Here is a 25,842-nt window from a genome sequence, read left to right on the forward strand (position 1 = left end):
TGTTTCTTAGACATGCAACTAGCGTGGCACTGTACCTACAGCACTTCCACATGGACTGGGATTACACAGGAGGTCAGAAGAAAGAGCGAACGTTAGCAAAACACTAATCAGTCTTGGACAGAAGCTTTAGAAAGAAAACTTAATAGTAAACAGAAAGGGAGCTCTATTTCACATTAATATTGCAGAAGATGTTGAGAAGGATAACCAAAACTTAATTATTTTATCCCACTCAGCTCTTGCAGTAGCACAGATTCCTGTTGTGTAGTTTGGAGGGGTCTGAAGTTGAATATAATTTTCACAGCTGCAATGAAATCCCTGACACAATAATTAAGGATTTTGGAATTCAGATTTAAGGTCAGTTGTTTAAGTCCTTTTCTGATTTCCTAAATACTACTCATTTGTTCTGAATAATCTTTAGTCACTGGAGCTTGGCTCTGAAATTCCAAAATTGCACTGAACTCAAACAGATTATCTATAATTCTTACATTGTGCTGCTGTCACAAAAAGGTAAGTATGAACTGCAAGAGGTACATTTCTACCTTAAGAAACTTGAGAGAAGAGAAGTGGTCAAATCACTGGACCTGTGCTTCATGAGACTAGAATTCATTTTCCTCCTCAGCCACAGACTCTGCAGGTGATTCCCAGTTGTTTATGCAATTCAAGGCTACGTACATTGATAGTTTTTGAACTGGTGTTACCTAGTGAAGTTGTACTGGTATATATCCCTGTTCAGACATTGTTTTTAGCAATTTTGGTTGATTCTTGATGGCTTATTTAAATCAATTTCCAAATCATAAGACAATTCCTAAGCAACAAAAAGTAAATCAGAAAGACCATCTCTCATTAAAAAAAACAAACAAAACAATGCCCATATATGGAGTGATACTTGAATAACAAGAGTGAGTTAAATTCAAACTTTTGCTTATGTAAGGAAGTTAAAAGCTCTCCTTAACAATTTTCATATAACCCTTGTCCAGATTTTGAATTGAAATACAGTACTCGATTATGTTGTGCTAAAACAGGAATAAAATAAGTATTTGTTTATCCACAGTGATCAAAGCAATGCACTAATGGGATGGAAGTAGTTACTGATTTAAATGATTAACAATTGTAAATTCTACCAACATAGTTAATTGTGGTACCTTGGCAAAAATAGTAGAAAACTGATTAAAAATATATTTATATATAAAAACAACTCTGTAGTATTAACTGGAAAAACATGCACATATGCTTTGCTTCTGAAAACCTTCAGTCTAAGCCTGGTGACGTCAACTTTGTACATCCCAAGAAGTTCTGAGGGCGAATACATTCAAGAAATAAGAGTTTAAAGACTACAGGAGAAAGGAAGGTGCTGTGATGGCACGAGGGACAATGAGAACAGCTGTCAGTGCAGTCAGTGTCATCAATACCTTGTATTCATGTTGTTTAGGCAATTTTTCCTTGTTGGTGATCCATGGAATAATCTTTCCAAATACAGGAAATATCAATCTATATCTACCATAAGTAGTTCCCTAAATCTTCAATAACAATGACGTAATTTCTAAGGCCAGACACAGAACCTTCTAGTGTTTTCACTGAACATAGTAAGATTTTAGACATCACTAATAAACTAATTCCCTGAGCAACCTTGACTGGAAGCGAGGACCTGTGTTTAAAAGCACTCTTGATAAAATAAGTACATCTCTCTCATTCAGTAGGAGTGAACTGACCCTTCTGGAAGAATTCTTCTAAAATGAAGTAGTTGAAATGCTTACACCCCTTACACACTGAGTACCAAAATTTATGTTCAGGTTCAGTCCAGACTTGGGAATTACTAGCCATAATAGGAATCCAAATAAAATTAGGGGAAAAAAAAAAATCCATAACCTGACAAGATCTGGAAATTATGCGTTTCCCAAAAAAATAGATTACCAAATCCCAAATTCTTCAGTTTTCTCCTCTTCCTCTATCTAGGAAGCTAGAAGAATACAAAATATGTTTTTATATAGTATTTTTTTCACAAGTTTTTTTTAGGAACATGAAAGGAAGCCAGCATTTCTATTCCAGTTTTATGTTAAAAAAAAAAAAAAAGATAGCTTAGTTAATGACGTGGAAATGTGAAAGGGGAAAAGGGCACATCATTCTGTACATAATTATGCTTACAAGAGCATTCAGACTGTTCCCAACACAAACACACATTCTGAGAAAATCTTTGGTGTTTACTATCTAATAAACAAGACAGACTAGGAGGAAAGATATGTAGATGCACATCAGAGGGATGAGCCTAACCAAATAGTCCACAGCATGGGCTACCAGAAACAAAACTACTAAAGCTAAAAGCAAAATTGTGTTTGGATCCTGTAACTTACTAGTGACATTACCTTCTCTTTCAGCCAACCAACCTTCATGTGTACCTTTGAAAACCTCTCTTAAAAGTAGCAGTTACTTTAGGCTCATTGCCAGTGGACAGTTACTATATTAGCCCCATGACTGCACTGTGCATGTATAAAAGACTATAAGCAGAAGCAGTAACAGAGAGGAATATATACTTATCATACTCTGACTTTCTGTCATTCCTGTTTCTACCTACTCATTCTCTTCCATTCTGGCTTGGAGGAGGAATAAGAAATGATCTACCTTTGCTAGCACATGGGGATAAATAACCATTTAGTTGCATTTTTCAGCTGTACTTCTGCAAAGGCTTAGTTACTGGAAGCATCACTCTCCATAATGCTAATTTTAGGGACAGCATCAAGCCCCAAAATCACAGATGATAGGAAGAGCTACCAAGTCCACAGCAGTTTTATCTCAGTGTTCTAGCGCAATAAAGTAGCTATTCCACTCCAAAGTGTAATGCTCCCAGGCCTGCCACTGCCAGTATTCTGTGGGGGTTTTTTTTGAAAAATCCTCAGGAAATGGCTACTTCATCTGCTCTTCTGAGTCACTCGCTCTTTTTGGCCTTTCTTTAACTGTGAAAATGACAGAGGGATGAGAAAAATGGAGAAAAGGAAGACCAAAAAAGTGTTAATCATACACTTAAGAATGACTATAAACTGTTTCAATTAAGGAAAAAGGTTTTGTTTTTTTTTATAATGGACTCATTTTTTATGAAATGGACTCCTGAAGATGGCTTTCACCTCGCTGCATTTAGCTGCGACAACTTTAATCACTTCAGTATTTCATCTCTATGAGGATCTGACATCAATGTGACTTCTTTTTTTATTCATCTCAAGTAAGTTTGCCCAAGTAAGGACACAAACTAGGAGAAATTCTGCTTTCCTCCATAAGGTACAGCAGTAGAGCAGACTTTTGTCCAGATGTAAACATTTTTTACCATAACAGACAAAAGCACAGGCAGACAACATCCCAGCATCGGTTTATTGTAGACTGTTCATGGGCATACCAGTAAAGACATCTGGAACATAATAGTTTAGAAATTATGATTTTGAGTCAGTATAGGTTTTTTAGTGAGTCCTATTATCACTTAGAAGACTCCTCCACATGTCCTGCATTGAACCCTAGTTTATTAAAGTCCAGGAATGACCTAAAGAGTGAACATGCACTCTTTGATTTATTACCTTTCTAAAAAAAAATAATTAAGATTCATATTGGGAATTGCTAGCTTTTAGTAGTTACAACAGTTTTTTTCAGTTATTTCCTTATTTCTGCAAGAATCTCAATAAGCCTCCCCACATACTTACCTACATGTGCATCCCATATGTGCTTTCTTCCCTTCTCAAATGTGATTACTGCAATATTTTTTCTCTTTCTGTCTGTCTTTCAAATACAGAGCTATAGGATTACACATTGCTGCACTTTTAATTAAAGATGTAGGTACTGATGTGATTGATAGAATCATGACAAGGAAACATTTATCAGAAGCCAAGATTAAGATTTTGAGTTTTTTGTACCAAAGCTGGGACATGGACTTTTGATGGTGATCAACCTGGCCTCTGTACATGGCACTGATCTATCATACCATTCATGACTTTCTGTGTAGAGCTCTCAGTCCCTAGATGCTATCCAGATTTAAGCAATTAGTACTGCACAGGATGATCTTTGTCTGATCTTTTGTTCCCATATGGTGTCTATTAAGAAAGTGATCCATGAACTGTTAGTGGTGTGGTGGTGCTCTTGCCATAAAACAAAAGTCAAGGACAAATGCCAGGAGTGCCTGGTGACACACTCCCACTTTTGATGTGTCCAGCATCAGAGCCTATCTAGGAGGCTTCCTTTGACTACTACTTTTCTCCCTTTCCATCCTGACCTGATTTTTCGTGTGACAGTTGACTGCCCCTACAGCTGTGCTTATCCAGCCATAAGCACACCCCACCATGTGGGACCACATGGTGAACCAGATCAGTAGAAGGAAAATCTTTCTAAAGATGTTTTATCATGCATTGCTCACGTTAGAGTTATAAAAAATATATATATTTTAGAGGAAACCTCTGAAGATCATCTGGTCCAATTTCATGGCTAACTTCAAAGTTAGAGAAAGTTTCAAGTTTAGATCAGGTTGTTCAGGACCTTGGCCAGTTGAATTTTGAAAACCTCCAATCTTCCACAACTTCTCTCAGGCTCTATTCCAGTGACTGAACACCCTCACTTGGAAGAATTTTCTCCTTCTGTCTAGTCAGAATTTTCCCTGCTGTAACCTGTGTCTGTTGCTGGTCATCTGTGTGCCTCCAAGAACCACCATAGTATCGTTTCTGCATAACCACCCATGAGGTCATTAAGACAGCCCCTGCAGCCTCAGCTCCAGGCTGAACAAACCCAGCTCTCTGAGGCTCTGCTTGTATGTCAAGTACTTTAGGTCCCCAAGCCATAGCTGGCCCTCTGTAGGAGTTCATCACTATCTTTCTTGAGCTTGGATCCCACTCAAGCCCCTAAATGTGATCTCACAAGTGGTGAATTCAGGCTATAACCACCTCCTCGGCCGTCTGGCAGCTTTCTGCATGCAAACAGCCTTCAGCTGCATTGACAGAAATGAAGGAGCACTAAAATTCAGATGTGTAGGGATGCCTAGAATATAAGCTTCCACTGAGACTTAAGTCAAAACTTATCGAAAAATAACAGTATCTTTCCCGACTTTACCCAGCGTTCATTCAAATCCTCACTAAGGCCAAATCCTGCATGCCCTACGGCTTATCTGCATGAATGCATTTCACTCAGAACAAGATGCATCAAAGCAAAAAAGTACTTTATAACTGCTTTGATCAAAACGTGTCAAAATGAACCATCAGTCTTCACTTTACCACAAATCCTGCTTCCCCAAAAGGGGGTGAATTTTCCCCTGGGGACATGAAAGCACTGTAAAAGGGATAGAAGGGATTTCTACAGTTCTTTGTGTTGCTACCACCTCATAAGGTGGGAAATAATTGGGCATGTTGGCCTGCTACAAAGAAGAGTCTAGGACTGTACCTGGTCACAAACTGAACCTGGGATAGACAACATCACACTTGCATCAAAACAACAATAGTATTGATAGGTTTGGATAATAGTATTGCTTGAAAGATGCATGAAGTAATCCTTCCTCTTCTGCAGTACTGTGTCTAAAAAGAATGTTCACCAAGTAAAGGAAGAGCCCAGAAGAACAATAAAGATAGTCAAACATCTTTGCAAACATGCTTGTGAGATCAGAGTGAAAATTTGGAGGCGTTCTGCCCATGCTTTTCCGCATTTTCCAGTCCAAGAATCACAGCTAATCCTTATGCAGAATTTCTTGGATTTATTGTGCAATGTTCCCATACTGGTCTCCAATTTCAATCAAATAAAAATTAGACTAACCTTTAATGAATTTAAGTTTAATACTGTTTGTTCCTCTCTGTTTTGCTTGCTTGCATGCATATGAATATGCGCATACCCGTTTTAAAAAAATATTGGCTACACAATTATTTCATAAACTGTCCGCAGGCAGAGGAAAGCTAATTTAGTGTAAAGAATAGAAAATCAGGGGAGGGACACACATGGAAACTGTCCTCAGCTATGTTTAAGCTACTGCAAAAAGAAAGGTAGTAATTGTTTCCCATGTTGGCAACTAGAATGGTCTTAAATTACAACAAATGTTATTCATGTCAAATATTATTTCAAGGCTTCTCTCCTCTCATGAACCTGGATGCTAATAAGCAAGTGAGCAAGAAAGATGAGTCTTAGGAGGATGAAGACAACAGAATCACGATGATGCTTTAAGAAATACTCTTTTTGGTACAGCTTCACTCTGTGCTGTGTTGCTTCTGGGACTGAAAAACTAATGTGGCCATCATGTTATAATGCTTGTCACACCCCATGAGATTACAAACAGTTTTTCATTCACAAGATTTCTGAACTATATTAGGGAAACTGAAGAAATCCATATTGTTGTGCTTCCCTCTTGCATGAAGCCTGTAAGTTCATAAATGGAAAGGGAACAAAGATTTCAGACTTTGGCTAATCACAGTAGGTTTGTTAATCACAAAGCAGCTTAGTCTAGGAACTTTTACAATACTAGAATTTTTGAGAAATCTCAATAGTCTTCCACAAAAAGAAAGATGGCTTAGCAATGAGCCATACATTACTAAAATTACCTGTTGTAAGCAGATTTGATTGTAAATTGAAGAACTAATTCGAATTGCCAGGATTGAAAAAGCCTTTGCCTGGACTTCTGGTTCACATCAGCTGCAGGGTGATCCCAGTGTGACTGTAGGGGACTGCAATGGAGAAACAGGGTGCCTAATGGAACACCTGAAATAACGGGTCAGTATCTGCTCTGTATTATAATGATGTGTTTGCAGAACATCTGCAAGAATAAAGAACAGCACCTCACTGAAGAGCAGGAGAGAGCAGCTTTCAGTATGGTTTAAGTATCCTAAATGCCATGTGTGGAGGCTCATTTTTCCCCTTAGAAGAGCCTTGTGTGGTAGAGCACACATAGGTTTCTGGCTGTGTCATTTTAATTTTGCATGCTCTTTGGTCATCTGATTGTTTAAGCACAGCAGAACCCAAAAGGTAACTATTTAGGGCTTTCTGTATGATGGACATATGCAGTTTGCTATAGTATGTATAGAAGTTTTCTTAAAAGTTAAGTACTGTGTGTTTTTAAATACTAGTTTTGGAAGAGAGATAGGAAAAGAGAAGGAAAAAGGGAGGGGGGACAAGGAAGCTCCATCTTCATAATTTAGGTAAGCAATTTCACCTTATGGATCCTGGCTATATGAATGCCTGTCCCAATATTAGTAATCTACTTCAAATACTTCCCTACGTTTCTCCTTCAGTATGAGACCTAGCAGAATTTTTCACTGCTTATGAAGCTTCCTCAGTAAGAACTTAGATTTTTGTGCTTCTCATAATCTTTGTGATCTACTTCTGCTCCCAAAATAATCTGGCTTTCTTAGCATAAGTCCCTATTATATGACGCTTTCAAATTTTCTGGGACAGCTCCTATCTTTTCCAAAGATATATTTTTAGTAAATCTTCTTTCTATGCATTAATAATGTTAATGCATAGAAATACATCAGCACAGAACTGCTGGATGATCTTGGTTGTAATGACATTTATCTTCCTGTTTTGTTTTTCATAGTGCTTTGATCCTACAAACATCCATGTACATACTTTCTTCATATGAATAGTCCTGTTGAAATCAATAGGAATAGCTTCACATATGAAGTTATGCACCAGCCTGTGTATTTGGAAAATGAATGCTGAAAGATTGAAGTTGCCCAGAAAGAAGAATTTAAAATGCAAGTATGGCCTCTTTGAAGAAATTAAAGCCATATTTTAGGGCTATTACAATTATTTTAGTTTTCAAAATATAAGCAATGACTTCTAGCATACAAGGCTCAGTTGAAATTGAAGTACATAAAGGTACACGGCTATGTAGAAAACAGCTCTGGGATACTAACAGAATTATTAGATGAATACTTATAAGCATTTCAGAATTACAGTTTGTTCAAACAAAAATCCTTTCCCTCCTCCCATACCAAAATATATCTAAGTTTCAAATATTTTTGTATGCTTTATTAAAAGCTGCTGTTCTCAGCAAAACTCAGCATTGCACAGGTAAACCCCATAAGCCCATTACTTCCTTGGCAAAGAGTTCAAAGACAAGATAGGGTTTACTTCTTTGTTTCAAGTCAGACTGTTTCACCTTTCATCTTGAAAAGAGATTGGAAAGCTGATAAACATAATCTGCTGAAGGAGATATTTGTAAATCTTTTTTTGCTCTAAAGCCACTGGAAGGTTGCTTATTTTCAGAAGCATCATCATGTACCTTTTGAGGAAAAAAAAGAAACTGCACATGAAGATCTTAAAGTCACAGGCACTTCAATAGTTGTTTAAAGAAAAAACTCCAGTTACAGTGATGGCAATTTCTTCTCATACCATGCAGTGTCTTTCTCTGTTGCTAAGTTTTATTGAAAATTAAAAACATATTAGCTGCACTGGAACCTGAGTCAGTCATCCATCTGGAAGGACTCTCATCACCTCTGGCTCTACAGAATATTCCACAGTACAGAGAGCTGGAACTGAGTGAAGGTCTTGAGAAAGCCTCATGTCATCTCTTTGTTCTGCCCACAGAGATTTCCCAGGAGAACATCATAGCATCTGCTAAGCACCCATGGAGGGCTCAAGTGCAGCAAGGAGCTACCATAGCATATTTATGAGCAAGGCCAAGGATCACCACAAGTAATTTTATAGAAATAAAACAAATTAAATATTTCAGAAACTAAAACAAGATAAGCAAACACACAAAGAAAATCCAGAGACGACCCCAGCCCCAGATGGCTGATGTATGGTAATGATCACTTTCAATACCCAGCAGTGGGGCAGACTCTCTTTACTTGGCAAGTAGACATGTAATTATTCAGTATTTTATCTCTGGTTTTCTCTAAGGTCTGTACTTACAGTTTGCTTACAATGCTGTCTGCTCTTCAGCCTAAGGATGGATGAATTAACCTTAAAATTAATTTAAAGTTAACTAGCTCAAGTACTGAAAGTGGTTTAGCCACAGCAACTTCATGTCAGCCAGTTTACCTTGCATACACACACAGACAGATAAAACTACTTTTTTGAAGAGTGAATTAGCTTCCATGGTGTTACACACTATTGTGTCTAAAACTGCTGTTACCAAGCTAATGGATTTAAAACTAATTTGGTCATCTCTACACTGCATTTCATAGTCACATGATCATTCATCTAAGACTACATCTGCAAAACCAACTGTTGAAAGTTTGAGATGAATTTTATACCAACAAAAATAGGAGAAGTGTGAAGCTAAGCTGTTCAAAAGCTGAATCTCTTCACATGTGGGGGAACGCCCCTTTCCCCCTGAAGAAACTGTCTCCAATTTTGCCATGCAATTGCACTTTCTTTATGGGTTTTTCCCTGGCATTCTACATCATAACAACACAGAACCTTGCAAACATTACAGACTTTCGTGTCAGATACAGACTTTTTTCCTTTTTTTTTTAATTAGGAGGACTTGTCAAATATATTAACTCACAACAGCATTCTTGTCAATTTTTAAAGGTGTAACAAAGGACAGTTAAGAACAGCTCTGTAATGTCTTTATTACAAAGCAAAGAATCACTTAAAAAAAATAAATGCAAGCTTTTAAAAACAGATAGCAGAAGTAATAGCATTCAGAACAAGCTTCAAGGTAAACAGAAAATATTTATGAGATTGCAATTTGTCAAGACAATTTTAGAACCAATCAACAGCTCATACTGTCTGCTGATTTCTACATATTGGAAGACATTCATTCAAAATTTGTGATAGAGTGATAAAACCCATACACCTTCAAAGAAATTAGTGACATGGAGTCTACTGATTTTTTGCTATTAAATTAGCTTTTTTAATTTTTTTTAAACAAGTGTATTAGCATCTTGAATAATGAAGAAGTATATTCCTGATACCTGCATAAAATTAAACAAAATTTGAGGGCATAGGAAGACCTTAAAGCCACATTCCTCCGCTCAGGGACAAGAAGTTTCTGAGAAGGTTACAGCAACATGTATTGTATTTGTATTCCAAATAGTTAAAGAAAGAATCCTTCAGGAAATGAAGACATTTGAGATATTTAAAGCATGGTGATAACAATAAAAGAAGAGATGAGTCTTTCAGTATTTCAACCCCAATCAGGAGAGTTGAAGGAGTGATTTCACTTTGTTCAAAACACCTGACATAGCACAGGACTTTAAATTTACAGAGAGAGAACACTGACTTGAGAAAGGTGGACATGGAGACATGTCAGACTGATTGCTCTTTTAAAAACTGATTTCTCTGAAGTGTTTCGTTTTAAATAACACATTGCTTTTCAGAAACAAGATGTGTACTATAATGCTGCAGAGAATGGAACTGCAGGTGTTGACCTGACCTGTTGAAGGAGATCACAATGAACAACAGAGGTTTACAGCCTAAGGCCTCAGATTGGAATGAGCATGCTATGGAACTCTGTACCAAGAAAGGTGATGGCTGCAGGCTTAAGTGGGGCGCCCTGAAGAAGACCACGAGCAGGGTCAGTGAGGCAATTTATTTAGGAATTGTCACACTATTAACCAACGTTCGTCGGGGGTAGACTAGACTTACCACTAGTTTGGCAATTCAAAGTCTCTAAAGAATAACAACACTTCCAAACACTCTTCTGCTTTGTGATCAGCATGCTGTCAGTGCGAAAGCATGACAGGAGACTGCCCTGCATGGTCTGCCTATATGGTCCACGAAAAGCAGTTTTATGGAAAATCTATGAAGCACTATAACCAAATCAATAAGGCTGCTTTTAACAGACTTGCCACACGTATTGGCATTATATCAATTCCAAGTCATCATTCTAACAGGACTCAGCAGAATTCCTCAACGGCTTTGTTCTCATCAAAATCTTCTTTCCAGGACTTGATTGCCACTGTGAACTCTGAAAGGTTGATTAGATTAGAGGGTATAGATGCACTTCCCACCCTTATATCTAGAACAAACAACTCTTACCATAAAATATATTTAAATATATATGAAGTGGTAGATGCCGCTGCCAACACTGAGTTAATCATTTTACTTTGGAAATGAACCAAAACCATCTGTGTTTGTAGCAATACCTGCCCCTCCTAAAACCGTAAGACTAGCTGTAACTCAGAACTGAGAAAGGCATTCATTAAAAAAGCAATAAGCAAGAACACTTACAGAAGATTAGATGTAATACAGTGTAACGATGAAAAAACACCAATTTATATAACAATCTAACAAGTCTGTTGAAAAGTGTTTTGTTATTTTTCCAATGCCTGATATTGTAGAGTATGTGACATGCAAGGTCTTGCTCTTTCATACTTATGATCTGATTTCACGTTAGTCTACTGAGAATCACTTACAAGCATGAGCACGTGAGAAACGCTAGCTTTGTGTGGATGAATGCAAAATAAAATATATTTTCCAGTACTTGGTACTGAAATGTTTTGACTGACTATGACTAATTTTGCAGGAACACACACTCAGTGTTTTAGAAAATTCCCTCCAGAAGATTATATCCAACCATACACTTTGTTAATCACTCAAGATACAATTATTATTTTATTTAGTTTACTTTATCAGGATGTTTTTCACTGTTAATCACTACTGTATCCCTAGAGGCAATGAATGACTAATCTTACAGACATCATTAAGACTCCTTGTACTATTCAATGACAGGAAGGCTCTCAAAAACTACCCCAAGCCTTATACTCTGCAGAGTCAAAGTTCCTTATATTTCAATAGGCTTCAGATTTGAACCTGAAAATGAAATTGTCTTCTAGAAAATTCATAGTTTCGTAACTATTTTTAGTTATTTTAACATGCAATCTTCACCCAGATCCACAAAGATTTTCCTGTGGAGATACCCACGTATATTTGCAGACTTAGTCAATGTTTTTAATTTAATTCCAGAAATTTTCTGTATTTTTTGTCCTCTTCTGCACTAAAGGAGTCCATTTAATCCAAATGATGGCCCAAGCAAGTATCTATCCTTACAGTTAGGTTCATACATGCAATGTGTTTTTCAGAAGTAGCTAAGGGACTTGGGAGCACAAATTCCTTGTGCTGTTAAAGCACCTAGAAGCTTTGAAAAGTCCCTCCCCTGAAGCCAATGTTACCACAACATTATCATCATAAATAAGGCAGTGCCTAGAAGTTCCCCAGCAGCACCTTTGAAGGGAGCCTTAAAAACCTGCTGTGTCACAAAAGCAGCTGCAGTTAAAGATTTTTTTTTTTAATATCTACAATATCTGTTACTCAATAAACACAGCTTATATAACTAGGAGTGTCAAAAAACATGGACATATATTGCCCAACACAATTACTAGCGGTTTGCATACAAGCGATTCAAATCAGCATTCAAAGACAATTTAAGGTGATTAAATTATGTTATTTAGTCATAACCTTAAAGCTGCAAATTGAAAAACTTTTTAAAATGTTGCAAAGGATTTCAGAAAGTTTATCATAAATGTAAACAAAACGAAAATTTTGGATTTGGAAAGAACATGCTCTTGTGCTGAAAACGTCAAACTCTTTGACCTAATACGGAAAGTAAAAAATCAAAAGTAAATACAAATCCTCAGAATAAAATGTTACAGAATATTAGCATCTACAGCCAACAATATCAGCGATAGCCTGCATGGATGCAACCAAAGAACAGCTGTATTGAATTCAGTACCATTGAGCCTTTCATGTGAAGAACTTAATGCACTTCACATCACTAATTCAAGACTGCGAATAATCTGTGTTATAATTTCTAAATAGATTTATGAAATACTCTGTGAAAAACATTTATGGTGTGTTATTCAAAAACATTCATTCAGAGCTTCAATAAAAGTACAGACACGTCAGTAACATAAGTCCATAGTATGCACATGCATTTGGTGGACAAGAAGGTTTTTGCATTTTTGCCAAAGAAAAAAACCAGAGCAAATAGATTATCTCAAATTGCACAGTGGGATTAACTGAAAAATGAATAACAATGAAATAAAAATTTCAGACTTGCTGCCATTAGCCAAAGTAGCTTTCAAATCCATAGTAGTAGTATAATAGTTTATTATTCCAATTCACAGAACAAATAGTTATAAAGAATTCTCCCACACACAGAATTTATGCCTTATGGGGAAGACTTTTCTCATGAACTGGTCCAATTCAAACCAAATGAGGAAGCAGGAAATTAGGGTCAGAAAATTATAATAGAACAAGAAAAAAGAACGCCGTGCTGTAGACTCCATCCCAATTAAGTTATTTTTACAGATGGACCTAAACAAACACTCAAGGAGTTTATCACTAAATTTACTGGGAGATCAAAACCAAAAAGTCCTTTTATCAGGCTGCTACATTTAAACAGACCTTCCATCCTTCCAGGAATCCTGAGTCACCTTGCTGTTAGAAACTGCTCTGTAACTGCTTTCAGAATCCTAATTTTGCCAAAGGTTTGGGACTAGTTTCTCTGTGAGAGCTGCTGTTCCCACTGCTACAAGAAAATAATTTCCTTGGCTAACTGCACACATTTTATTTTCTTAATTCTGATATTTTTGGCAACATCTCAATCTGGCGGCTTCTCTCTGACTACTGAAGGTAATGTTAACCATCTCAACTTAACAGCAGTGCAAGGAAAGTAAGAGAATCTGACTAACAACATAGTGAAGCCTTTTGTTCAAAAGTTATTTATTCTGTGGAAAAAATAGGGCTCAGTCCTATAACCTTTGTATAGTGGGATATTCTGAAGGCTTATGTTACGAGTACAGATAATCTCTTCCACTTCGGACAAACAAAAAAGAGTATAATAATAAAAAGAAACACCAGACAGGAATATTAAAAGCTTGGAATACATTACAGTCACTTTCAAAGACTATACATAACCTAAGGCAAAATTTGTTACATAATGAAATCCAGTGACTTATTTGTATTTAAATAAAATAGGTTTGTTTTATGCTGTGGGAATATTTATGAATGATGGACACAATGCAGGCTAATACTTGGCATACTGATTCAAGGAGAAATCTTGAACTTAGAGAAATTTGATTAAAAATGTGAAAAGTCAGAATCAGTGCTAGATAATTCAATTAGTTCATCAATATCTCTGAGAAGCCTTGATACACACTCACATCACCTTAGTCAGAAATGTAGTAATGTCTATACAATATTCATCAGAATTTTCTCTAACATCTGGACCACGATCCAAAAATTGGAGAATCCACAAGATTCTTTAGTTTTGAGAATATGAAATTGGGTAAAGTGCCTTACCCAAACAATCCTCCAGTAGGACTTAGCGGTAGAGAGGAGGGAGAAAATTAGTTGATTTTAGTTGTGTTTAGCTTAAATCAACCTTTTTTTTTTTTTTAATCTTTGCTTCAATCTTTTGTGAGGATAGCCATTATAAAAATAAAAATATTGAGCTATCATCCCAACTAAGTCCTAACAGTTGCTTCTCCATTCTTGGGTCTCATACCTGGCTTTTAGAGAAAATTTCCCTTTTTTTGTGGTAGGACAGGTCTGGAAAAGGGATTTTCTACATGCCTAAGATCTTTAATTCAGCCTTCTTTTGGCCAAGCCTGTTAATTGCATTATCTTTGTTTGTGTTTAGATTCTGATTTTTCCTCACTTTTTTCTTTAAAAAGTCCTCTCAAGAAAAATGCTTCATCACTAATGAAATATTCACAGCTTATGAGCCTGAACTTTTTCCCCCCCTCCTCTTCCTTTTTTTCCCTTCCTCTCAGATCAGGAGATTTCTGACACCTGAAGAAAATATTTTCTTTGAACGTAAATGCTCTAAGTTATGCCAGTGCTGGGAATATTCCTCTTGTTATACCTTTGGCAATCCACAGCTGTAAGAAATCTACCTAGAGAAGACTGGGCACGCATCACAGAAACAGTAGCTGGCAACAGGGGCTTGTGTAAGTTGGCATGCAAAGCTTGTTGCTCTGGGAAACACAATTCCAGAGCATTCTGATATTTATTTTTAAATCCTCCTCCCTTAATTTTAATGACAACCCCTCTTGCTTACTTTCTTCAGGCCCAATTCCTTCCTGAAATATTATTCTTCTTACTCTGATGGACTTCTACAACGAATGAATGTGGCCATTTCACAAAGTCTGGATGCCTTGTACAGAGTACTGAGCAGCAGCCTCTGTGGCACCCAGCAAATAAAACCTGCAAGTGGCGAGTGACTTTGCATCACCCTCACATGCATTGTGTTCATCTGGACAGACACTGCATGTATGCAACAGACACAGGCATTGACCAAATGTATGATGTATGTAGTACTCTTAACACACAGAATACATTATTCATTAGAGAAGTGCCCATCTTTCTGAATACCTGGCTGCCAGGCATCCAGGAAAGCAGCCAGTTGGGGTTTTTTCCATATTTTCATGACATGTTACATATGCTTTCTGTAATATATGTGTGCCCTCTGGGTATCCTCACTGGATGCTAAAGTGCCTTCCTAATTTTGTACCTTTGTATAACAGGGATTCCCATGCTGCATCCTGGCACTAGCTGATAGGTCACACAGCCTCTTTGAAATGTAGGCTTGGGGCCAGGCCCTGTTTGCTTATTGAGTTTTGTAATTTTTGCAGTTCTTTAAACTCAGCTTGTCCCTTTAGGCAGTTCAAACACGTTAAGCTCTGCCTGTCACCAAGCAATTACCTCCAGTGCTCTGAAACAAAGCAGTCTTCAACTGCTGCTCTGTGGCCGTGGGAAGAACTCTGTAGTAAGCCATCAATGTCTCTTGAAAATGAGCTACTGCTTGCCAAGTAGGTGCACAAAGGCAGAAGTCAAGTGTGATTGAAAATATAAATGCACCTGCAGCAATAGTTCTCTCAGTTTTATTATCATCAATATTGCTCAAAGTTGACATATTCAAAGAAAAGAAAAGGAAAACCTCTTAACAGATGCAAAATGGAAACAGAGCCTTCTGGGAGAACACGCTACAACAACTCTGTATTTTAGCATGCAAAAATTTATGGTAGGTAAGCCCTGGAAATGTCCAGGGGTGGTAAAGTGATACAAAGACAAAATTTCAAGAGGTTTTGGGTTTTTTGGTTTGTTTTTTTTTTAAGCATGCACCCTAATAGTTGCCACAAGACTAAGGAACTAGCCCAAACCCAATTAAATCAATGGGTGACTTCAGAAGAGTTTAGACCAGGATTTACATCTCAATTCAGGACAACTTTTAAAGTTTAAGTTTAGCTTTCACAGGAGAAGTTCCACCATTTGTAGCAAACATCTAAGGTGACCTTGCTGAACTGGAAGTCATGCTAGGCTGTACTGCTAGAAAGGTATGAAGAGATACCATCAGTAGCTTGTATACTGTGTAATGACAACATACTGAAGAGCTCTGCAACCACTATGCAATGTGAACTCTCACACTGCTTTGTCTAATTCTTCATAATCAACTTCAGCAGCTGACAGACCCTCCACCAGGCTGAATCATGGACAGGGCAGGAGGAAGCTCAGGAAACCATTCAGACACTTCTATGTAACTTTGCAACTCATTTTTTGTAAAACCCGAGACTGTTCTAGGTTGAGTAGTAGACAAGTCAACACGAATGACATCTTTTACCATCTGAAAGATATTTGAGGACAAGCAGCAATTTGCAGAATTTGTTGGTTTGAATTAGATTAGAGATAACCCTACAAATTCCTGACCATGCAGTGGGTCTGCTTTCAAGGAAAACTATTGTAGAAAAGCTTTTGGGGTTCAAAGAAGAGCAAAGAGCTCTGTTTCAAAAGGGAGATTCAGAGGTCATAAAGGCAAACCATTATAGACACAAATTCTTCCAAATACATTCCTGATTATATGTTAATAATTACATATGGCTAAATGATATTTTAAGATCTTCAAACCTAGAAAGAATTCTAAAGAAATCAATGTATCTGTAGATTGGTTATATCATGTAATTTACAGACTATGAAATTAATGTTTGAACTGAGGCACAGCTTAAATTTTATTCATGATCTAGATCCTCCAGTAGAGGGTTGCGAGTTAAATAATTGGTCCCAGATAGCTTCCTGCTAATCTGCTATATATGGCTGAATTTCAATCAGAAATATCAGAAAAATCATAAAGGACTCTTGCTCTGTCTCTAGCCTTTCTGGTAGTCTCTACAATTAAAAAGCACCATTGTTTCTTTATTTTGTGAACCGAGAAACTCAAAATCCAACACCTTGCACAAACTGAGCTACTTCCTTAACTCCTGATTCCTCACTGCTCCTCTTCCTCCCTGCCCCCCCAAGTAGGTATTCTGAACTGAAAGTTCCTGTCAGAGATTTGCTGCTTTTCTCCCATTTTCAACACTAGCACTGAAAGATATTTCTTCGTACTCTATGTCTCTTGGTGGTGTCCTAACAACACACCTGATTCCACTTCGTAAGTCACAATTTGTATTTTGTTAAACACAATTCATACAGCTATTACTATTTTTTCACATGCAAATAAATAAGAGATTTAATAACAGCATAATTTAAGCCATTTGTACTCTTGTGCTGTGATTTACATATTCCTTGGTTTTCATACAACGTTCCCTCAATGAACTTCATGTAAGAATGAAGTGCCATGCTGGCAAGACCTAACACTGCAGAGATCTGCAACTGGAAAGTGAAGGGCAGTATATATGAATGCATATTACCAGTGTATAACCTGTGCTATTTAGACTTTTTTAAGGAGAACACAAGACAAAAATTAGACAGAAGACTATCATCATAGAATCATTTAGGTTGGAAAAGACCTTTAAGATCATCGAGTCTGACCGTAAACCTAACACTGCCAAGCCCACCACTAAACCACATCCCTAAGCGCCAGGTCTACACATCTTTTAAATACCTCCAGGGATGGTGACTCAACCACTTCCCTGGGCAGCCTGTCCCAATGCTTGATAACCCTTTTGGTGAAGACATTTTTCCTAATATCCGATCTAAATGTCCCCTGACGCAACTTGAGGCCATTTCCTATCACTTGTTACTTGGGAAAAGAGACTGACACCCACCTCGCTACAACCTGCTTTCAGGTGGTTGTAGAGAGCGATAAGGTCTCAGGGGAGACCTTATCACACAGTAGTTCTTAAATCTATGGTATTCCTTATTTTCTTTTTAAGAAGCTTTAACAATTATTTTAATACAGAGAAATTACTGTCTAACAACATTTTGTTTTAAATTCTTAAGTGACGTGGTCTCAAACAATGAGGCAGCTCTTCTGGACTTAAGTAATCAAAATACATGGGATAATTTAGCAGACCTAGTGAAAGCAAGCTGCCCCTCAAGAAAAGATGGAAAGCTGTCAGTAAGTGAGTGGCAAAGAAAAAAAATCTACTTATTAAATAAAACTACATTTAAGCAAGACAACTTACCTGCACAAACTTTTTAATCGACTCTCCACATTCGAGCCAAATGCAGTCACGCTGCCTACTCTACTGCTACAGCCTACCTAACACTGCCACCTAGCGGCCCGGCAGGCTGCTCGGGCCTGCCGGCCTCCCACCGCTGCGGGGCAATTCGAGATGCATCGGCAAAACCTGAAGATTACCATTTCACAGGCTAACAAGTCAGGAGACGGACATCAGAGATTTCCGTGAGATAATTACACCGAATAAAGAAAACTTAGCTTTACCTTCAGATACGAGCGTGCAATTCCCCCAGAAGCCGTTTGGAGCTGTATGAACAAGTCAGAGAACTGAGTGTTACACAAGAAGAGAACATTTTGCATGCTGCCTCAGTGGTGAATTCTTACGTTATTCTACATGTATAGGCATGATATCAACTATAGTATAGTTTAGTATAAAAACTTCAAGTTACACATGATATCCTAGAAACAAGACTTACTGAGAGCTAATAAGATGTAAAAATCTTAAGCTTCTAAAATGGATTCATTTTCTGAAATACAAAACAGTTCTATTTTTAAAACAGTGTGAGAGAAGTCATTATTGATTAAAACTATCTAAATTTCTCAGTCTAGTCATATGTTATTAACAGAAATAGGATTAACAGGAAAGTTGTTATTAACTAGTGGTACCTTGCAGTTTTAGAAACGCATGGTTACCAACCCAAAGAATTTCTTGTATAATTACAGGTAGGTAAGCAACCAATGATACTGAAGATAGATCACTACTAGCACATTTAGACTGAGGTTTTACTTGAGGTCTGCTTTGTTCTCATATGGAACTTTCCACTAAATGCTTGACCTCATCTTGATCACATGTGCACATCTTCAGAATCACGTTAAGATTACACCATCCTTTGCTTAACACAAGATGATCCTATTATCTCAAGTAAAGACAAAAGTAAGGCTAAATGAAAGAAAAGTTTTCTGTAAAAAAAGCCAAGAAGGAACTCTCAAATACCACTAGAGTGAGGAGGTTTATCCCAGTATAGGCTAAAGATGAATTACTTGGATATTCACTGCACATTTTACCTAGAAGTAGTAGTACAAATCTAACGGCCAGGAAAGGAAAAGAATTTAAGCCTTCTGTACAAGAAAAATGAATCTCTACCAACGGTATACATAATTAATAGTATATGCTTCTGGACAAAAACCTGCAAAACAGGAAATCAGTCATCGTTCCCTTTTCATTGTGTAACAATGGGAATAAAAGTGTATGTTATATGTGTTACAAAATTTCCAAAGGAAGAAAAAATTCTCAGAACCAAAACAACATTTGAGCTCCATTTCCTCCACTAGAATCACTGTACGGCAAATGAGACATTTTAAAAATCAGTGTAGTCATTTAGGCTCTTCTTAGAGATGGCTGTGGCTACCGAAACTGCTTTTACGTTTTTACTAGATTTCCACTAGAACTTCTTTAATGTGTACATACACTTATTTTACTCAGCTTGTTCCCGTAAGTGGCACAATAACTTTGTTTCAGCTTAAGAAATGAAAATGAGAGAAAAATACTGAATTGTGTCAGAAAGGAAATAATCTAACTGGAAAAGATTCCTGATTCTAAGCTTCAAGAGGCTGGAACAATTATACCACGTGGGACCCTACATATAGTGGTGGGTGAAATAATGTGGAGTAGGAGCAGAAACCAGAATTTTCTCCTAGAAGTACATTTTCTTTATACTTTTCCACAGTTTTTGAGCCAACAATATTTCTGGAAATAGTTTGTACTAAATTCCTCACAGAAACTATTTTGCACATGGTCATTGTCAACCAAGTGCCTTTGAGACTAATTCACAGTTGATTAGATATAAGATCTTAAATTGGTTGATAAAAATATCTCCATTAATAATACTCTTTAGATCTATCCAGAGTTTCTACTTATTTTATTCTGAGCACACTATATAAACTGTCAGTCCTTTGACTTCATCTTCCCCGCCTCCTTTTCTGAAGATATACATAGATTTTTAAACTAAGATGACTTACGTAATCATAGAAACAGACAAGGCAAGTGACCTCTATTATATTTGAGATAGGCATTTAATCAGTAAAGCCGATTCTACGTCACGCATAAAATATTTAAGATCAGAAAAAAAGCTATAGTCAGCATACTGTTTTGTTAGCCTATTTCTACAGTCCATATAAAATTGTAAATATCCATCTAAAGTCCAAGTCAGAGAAAGCACTGCTGCAGTTCAAAGGTTTTCTACGGAAGTAATTTTGGAAAATTACTCTTCTTCTTTGAAAAACAGACTTACAATTAAAAAACTTAAATACGAGTCAAAATCTGATTGTGTTTTCATTTGTAAGAGTTTTCCACCAGGAAAGATAATCAAGCATTCAAAGAAAATTAGAATCTTCAAATAAAACCTTTTACAGATCTGAAAATCAAATTTTCAATGGGAAAGATGTTACAGTGTCAACCTGCATTGGTTGTAAACACCTATTTGACTTGATATTTGGTTTGGTTTGTGACAAGTGACCAAAATCAGAACATTTCAAAAAAGCTTCCATTCAATAAATCAACATTTCCACTTTGAGATTCTCAAAGAAGGTCTTTAGACCTGCATGATTAACCCCAATGTGATAAAGTTGTCAGTCTCATCCTACTGAGAAAGTAGCATATCATGGAACAGGAAGAGATATATGTCACATCTTAATTGTAAGGGAGTTATCTGGATGCACCTTTTTCTCTGCATACAGCATTTTTGGATTTAAAAAAAATTCTTTTTCTCTTTTTTTATTTTAAGTCTGTTACTTTTCATGAGAATTTAGAATTCTGGACCTTTGATATAATGTACTCTAGTGAAAAACACTCTAAATTCTCTATATTGGCTGCAATAAAGTAGACTGTGCTACTGCACAGTCTAAGACCATTTAAAAACAAACTACTCCAAATGCCACAGATTAATAGCACAAACAATAGGCATTACTTTGTCTGCAAGACAAGAGCTGACCAAACCTCTCATAATTCTTCCACAGCAAAGACTGAAACAAGTAAACAAACAAAAAACAATAAAAGCTCTAGCCCAGAACTCTGCTAACATCACTGACCATACCCCATGGCGGGGGGGGGGGGGGGGGGGGAAGTTAGGATGTTCCTGGTTTTTTTTCTCCCCTATTTTAAGCTTTAATCAGCAACAAGCATTTTATATTAACCAGGATGAACAAACCACACAGTAAAGTGACTATACAAATCATTATTTCATGTTACGAAGTTTTAAAGAAAGTTTGGACCTTAGTTTTTGAAACATCTTGAGGAAAATATTTTGCACAAATAAGTATAAATAGTCAAAGTCTGAAAAATGGATGGATGTTTTCTGATTGATTCCACATGGGGGAGAGGGCAGAGCAATTCTTGTGCCTCAGAAAATAAACTTCATCTAAATCCTTTGTGAACTTTATGCAAAATATGAAGCAGCAATTTTGGAAAAATGAAATCTATGCTTCAAAATTTACAGTGTTTGCAGCCCTCCTGAATATGTTTCTGTTGATTAAATTCTTTTAAAGTTGCTTTATTGCTTTTGAGTAGGAAGAGTAAAATATAAATATTATATATTAATATTGTGTATTTACTGTATGTAAATGTTATTATGCTTTATTTCTAGACTTTAATAACAACTTACTAGTTTTCCTATCAATCTTGTATTTTTGTGTGTGGGATAACTCAATTCATCAAAGATCCTTTTAGGCTTACTGGCAGATGTAACTAGTTACAATATTAGATCATTGTCTTTCATCAAAAATAGCTTTAACACATAGTCCCATCTATATTTAAAAATCTGAAATATATAAGCAACCTTCATAATACCATATGAATACTCCTTGCCAGATTGTACGATGTTTTAAGAATAGGATACAAGAACTTTTCATTTCTTTAGAACTGGCTCCAGTGCAGCAGCAAAGAAGATTTTATTTCTGATCTTGAGTCTTTTGCTTGAATGGTCACAAACGAACCAGATAGTGAAGTATAATTACCAGATGAGTAAAAATAAACAACAAATAATTTCATTAAGACTGGATTCATACCATTGACTTCAGGGAGGATATGCATGAGTACAAGCTAATGTAAATAAGATTACAAAGGCAGATTTGAAACATGCAGTTTTCTGACTAGGCTGTATTTTTGGCATAGTAAAATTCTAATACAAAATGACAAATTTATCATGTAGTCTAACACAAAAAGCATACCATTGCGTAGCAGCAGCTCTGCAGTAAATGCAAGGTCACTTACTCTTTCCTTCCCCAAGAAAAAAGCTACTTGAAGTCACATTTTTATCATGATACTGCGGGGGGGAAAAAAGCATCAAACAGACAGTAACAACAGAGACCATTATACTCAATAACTTGTTTGTTTGTAAAGATTTGGTTCCTGCACCTTATTCATGCATCATTTTACTTTCTGAAAGCACTGTGCTATACTAACGCCATACAGGTTTGACATTTGAGTTAGACTCGTACTATGTATTTTCACAATTCTAAACTCCATTTCACAAGGATACAATGATAACCAGCCACTGATGATACAGATCTCAGAGCGAAAAATAAACGCCATTTTCCAACTTTTACTTTCACTGGCCTGCCTTTCTTTGTTTTTCTAGGATAATTAAATCTACTAATCAGTTATTTGAATTAGGTAGTGTTAACAGCTGACCAAGCATAACAGTACGAAAGTGAAATGAAGGCTGCTTCTCTCACTGTTTGCGAGAGTCATACGAAGGTCAGGCAACGATAGCCTTAGCACACCCCCTATGCATCAGGCCCACATTGCAACCCCTAGTGGGTACACAGACAAGAAGGAATATTAAACTCTGCATCAGATACTGACAGCCCATAATTTTTCCCCTGCAAATCTATAATATGTGGGCCAGCATAACTAACCATTCACATGATCATTATCTTATGCCATCATTGCTCAGCTATCACAGATGAGATTGAAGCTTCATTCCAGGAAGTACTATAAATATACAAAAAGACCTGTTTTGCCTTTTACAGTCTAGAGAGAGGCAATAATAGCAAGTACTCATCTTACATATGTAAAACTGTGGCACAGAGACATGAAGTGATCTACTCGCTTGGAGCCTGAACTGGAAACTAAACCAAGGCCTCTTTGAGACACAGTCCATTGCTTTAATGGGAAGCGCATGTTCATTCTTGTTGGGTTCTCCTAATAAATCAGCATTCCTGGAAACGTGTATTAACACACTAAAGATTTCTGAAAGCTTGAGGCAAAGCTGAATGTTACAGACAAGAATGTTTGCTAATGACTTTCCATTTAATCAAGCAGTTTTCAGTCTTTTTTCTCCAAAGTGCTCCTCTGAACACAATCCTTCATTCTCTATATGTGGCCTTTATAACTCATTCTTAGATACTTATTTATTAGGGAACCTAACAGACTAGCATAACTATCCCGTCCTTCCTAATTATTTACCGTTCCACGAATCATTGTAATGCACAAAGGTTGTTGACTCTAATTCTGAAGTTGCTCATGACTGGCATAGTGCATTATTAGAAACCACAGGAGACAGATGGATGCGGGCATCCCATACCTCGACAGTCTCTTCCTCTCCTGTAAAACAAACTGCTCCTGCCAGTACTAAGAACTAGTGCCCCCTTCCGCTCCCACCCCCACCTCTGCTGGTAGCGACAGCAGCAGCAAACACCTATACACACTAAGACCTGATCAGTAGGAACAATAATTCAGCCTTTGCAACAGCAAACAGAAAATACAAGGAAAATCAAATATATAAAACCTACAAACATTTGAGTTTTACCAAATGGCTCTAGACTCACCTTAACTCTGCTCTAGGGACTGGAAAAAATTGGGAAGAAAATCCAGAAACTCAGCTAGCCTCTTCAATCTCCAACAACTTATTCTCAGTAGTAATTCACAAATTAGGTGTTTTCTTCCGTATTAGTGTTGCTAACACCATTCCTAAATGGATATATATATTTTTTAAAGTCCTAATTATACAAGTGGCACTAAAAAAACCCAACAACATCCTAGGTCTAAATCATTCTGTGTGCCATGGTCATCGGACACAGAGTTTGTCTACAATGAAGACTTAACACACAACTGAATTGTTAACACTGCATATGCCTACAAGCTGCAAGAGCAGAGCTGCTGCTCACAATTTAAACAAAAAATTGGCTATAGATTTTTCAGAATACTTCAAAATGCAAACATATTATACAAGATGCATATGGAGTTATTACAAATTAATTTGCATGAGCTCAAATGTTTAATCTCCTTAAAAGCTAAGCCAAAGTTTAATACCATCCCCTTTTTTCGAAATAGATTGCTACTTTGCTAAATGCAGTAACTTAATGGCTTATGTGCTGAGTGGTGCAGGAATTGTGCAATACAACATTCTCGGTGCCCGTAAGTATATAGTAATTTACATATTAAAATAAAGTCTATTCACTCTCATTGTTATCTTTGATTCTACAGGATTTACCAGTGACAATTGCATAAAATGTACACAAAGTTTACCAAAATTATTCTAGTGAAAGGATTTCATGTTGGCTAACGAACACACAAAGTCATTTCTCATTTTAGGCAGTAAGCCCGTATTGGTAAAGCCTCCCAAATAACTCAATGTACTTATTTCAGCTATACACATCTTTATGATCTGAGAATGGAGGGCTTAACACTAAAGATGATAAATACATTATAGATCATGAGGGCTTTGAATGCCTGTGTACTGGGGTGCTTAAAATTGCATGCGAGTAGTGCCTTCTGTTCCTGGCTTTCCTTTCTCCACATTTTTCCAAATCTGCGTTTTGTTCCATAGAGTCTGGAATCCTCATCACTGATGGGCTCACTCCAAGGATAAACATGTATAAACCAAACATAAATAAACTTAATCCAAAATCAGCAAAGAATTTTTGCTGAAGACTGACCTTCTTACCAGACAGAGACCTGGATCTATATTTTGGGAGTAAATGGAAAAATATGAGGGGTTTTGTTTTGTGGTTTTTTGGTTTTTGTTTTTCTTTTAAATAATGGAAAACATGGACAGAGGGTTTCATCCACTTTTCAGCTTCTATAAATATTCTGCTGGCTTATATTTAAAATCAATAATTTGTCACGGTATTTTGAGAGTTCTTACATTAGGATATTAATTGCTTCAGATGCATTTGTTTATGTTCATTTCTAAATAGATGAAGAGTGAATGCAATTAACACTTAGCAATTTTATCTAGTTAGCATCAACTACATTAGAATACCACTCAGTATTATGTATTTCAGAATGATTATTTAATTGTACTGCAGAAGCTCAAACTCTGCATTGTCCAGATCTGTGGCAATAAACTGTTCTGCCACTGGCCTGCTGGACAACCTTGGGAAAGTTACTTCACATTGCCGGACCACAGTTATTCCAGCAAAAATGGGGAATGCTGATATGACAACGTAATAAAACGCTTTGAGACCTACATAGGACAGATATGTCCTAATCAGTGGGTATTTTTATTTATAAATGCACTAAGGATGGATTGAAGATACATTAGTTG

At 36.8% G+C, this 25,842-nt stretch overlaps 1 long non-coding RNA gene across 2 annotated transcripts in view; it reads right to left on the reverse strand.

Annotated features, from left to right (window-relative positions):
* Positions 1–9,562: 9,562 nt before the first annotated feature.
* LOC127023124 (uncharacterized) overlaps positions 9,563–25,842 on the reverse strand; it is a 40,190-nt gene continuing 23,910 nt past the window's right edge. For both annotated transcript variants that reach the window (XR_007767408.1, XR_007767407.1), the window contains 2 exons: positions 18,560–18,601; positions 9,563–10,861 (listed from right to left, as the gene is read on the reverse strand). This is a non-coding gene — a long non-coding RNA (uncharacterized LOC127023124). The remainder of the gene's footprint in view (positions 10,862–18,559; positions 18,602–25,842) is intronic.

The sequence above is a fragment of the Gymnogyps californianus genome, chromosome 17 (assembly GCF_018139145.2).
Source record: "Gymnogyps californianus isolate 813 chromosome 17, ASM1813914v2, whole genome shotgun sequence".
Classification (NCBI taxonomy): domain Eukaryota; kingdom Metazoa; phylum Chordata; class Aves; order Accipitriformes; family Cathartidae; genus Gymnogyps; species Gymnogyps californianus.